Source organism: Trachymyrmex cornetzi, unplaced genomic scaffold (assembly GCF_001594075.2).
Source record: "Trachymyrmex cornetzi isolate Tcor2-1 unplaced genomic scaffold, Tcor1.1 scaffold1465, whole genome shotgun sequence".
In the NCBI taxonomy this organism is placed as follows: domain Eukaryota; kingdom Metazoa; phylum Arthropoda; class Insecta; order Hymenoptera; family Formicidae; genus Trachymyrmex; species Trachymyrmex cornetzi.
In genome coordinates, this window is record NW_017296054.1 from 13498 (window position 1) to 15472 (window position 1975).

At 34.2% G+C, this 1975-nt stretch overlaps 1 pseudogene; it reads left to right on the forward strand.

The window, feature by feature from the left end:
* LOC108757558 (probable multidrug resistance-associated protein lethal(2)03659) overlaps positions 1-1278 on the forward strand; it is a 10794-nt pseudogene extending 9516 nt beyond the window's left edge.
* Positions 1279-1975: the final 697 nt, after the last annotated feature.

The following is a 1975-nucleotide window of genomic DNA, read 5'->3' on the forward strand; positions in this document are numbered from 1 at the left end:
GGCGGCTGCAATCTTAGCGTTGGCCAAAGGCAGTTTGTCTGCTTGGCGCGAGCCATTGTGAAGAATAATTCGATACTCGTGCTGGATGAGGCGACCGCGAATGTGGACCCGTGAACGGACGAGCTCATTCAGACCACGATCAGGAGGAAGTTCGAGAAGTGTACGGTGCTGACGATCGCTCATCGACTTAACACTGTCATGGACAGCGATCGCATTCTAGTAATGGACGCTGGTAACGCGGTGGTGAGTCAATTCTTTTATAATCTTATTTTTTCGTGTATTTTTTCGATAACGTAAACTATTGTAAACTATTGAATCTAAGTAGGTTGAATTTAAGTAGATTACGAAATTTTTCTTTTATTTATAATTATGGGAAATCAATGCAACTATGATCGTAATTTATCATCGACATTTTTGTTACACATTTTTAAATTTCTTTTTCTAAATTATTATATTTATTTTTAATTTTTAAAGGCATATAAATTCGTATGTCTATTTTATGAGTTCTTCAAATTTTTGCTTAATTATTTTCGCGCTCTTTCTTGGAGTGAAATTTTATTCCAAAAGAGTTAAAATATTTCCACTATTGAAAAAATGTAAAAAATTTGCACTCTCGAATAAGATGATAGATTTTCACTCTTTTGGAGTGAGAATCACTCCAAAGGAAAATAATCTCATTCTTTTCTTGGAGTGAATTTACTTCAAGAAAAGAGTGAAAATCTGCCACTCTTATTCAATGGTGTAATTTTTTTACTTTTTTTTAATAGTGGCAGTATTTTAACTCTTTGGAGTGAGATTTCACTCCAAAAATTTAGAGAATGGTGTTTTATTGAAATAAATTTGTTTGAATGCGTTATTTAACTGTTGGAGGATTGCAAAATGGTATGTTTACATAATGCTCATAATTTTTAATATGAAAGTGCTGATAGATCCATTTTTTGTTCTGCGACGTAATCCATCAGTAGAAACGATTATTTTCATTATTATGTAACGTAAGTGTTTATGCGCTGCGTGTATCAAATAAAAGATATATGTAGGTAGTTTTTGTACACGAGAATGCATCGTAAATTACAAGCTTTTTCTTCAAAGTTGGACTTTTATCGTGTGCAGGAATTCGATCATCCCCACGTGCTGCTGCAGAAGGAGACAAGCTATCTAAAGAGCATGGTGCAGGAAATCGGCACGGCGATGGCAGAGGCTCTGGCCGACGTTGCCCGCAACTGCTACGAGAATCGCGTTTTGATGCATCCGCTGTGTTAACTTTTCGCAATTTTATGTGACAAACATCAGTGATAGACCACTCCGTCGATTTTTTACGAGCAGTTCTTAGACTAATTCTTTAAATTTGAAAAATAAGAGGAAAAGTGCAATGTGGATGAAATTCAGTCCGAGAATAGATTAATCGTTTTTCTACGAGTTCTATCTAGCTGTACTTTTTATTTTAGTAATAAACGAATTCTTTGTCACTTCAATGTAAAGCGCGATTATCGCCAATGTATTTCAATGAAGCCGTGTATACACCTAGCGAACGACTGATTGAACAGCCAATGCAAAAGTTTGTGTTGTTATTTGTTACATAAAAGTTGCATAAGTTTAATTGTTATGTGCAATGTACATAAAATCTGATCGAATGCTAGTATTCGGTGGAATCAAGAAAAAGAATAAATTACTTACAAACACGAATGTCTGAATATTTGCGTTTGGTGTTAGTTTGCTAGGTGTGTACGCAGCTTTATGTAGCAAGCAATCAATAAAGATTATAGATTGCAACCCAACATGAATTTTTTAAATGGAACCTCCCCTTTTTTTATTAGATATTCTTATAGCTTATCTCTAGAGCTTTCCAAAACACTATAATTAAGTTCATTTTCATTAAGTACTTTGCGAGTTATAAGGCTTGTAATTACTGTATTACTATGTCATTTTAGTATCAGCTCGAAATATTTCATCAGGAAGAATAAAATTGAAACTATTG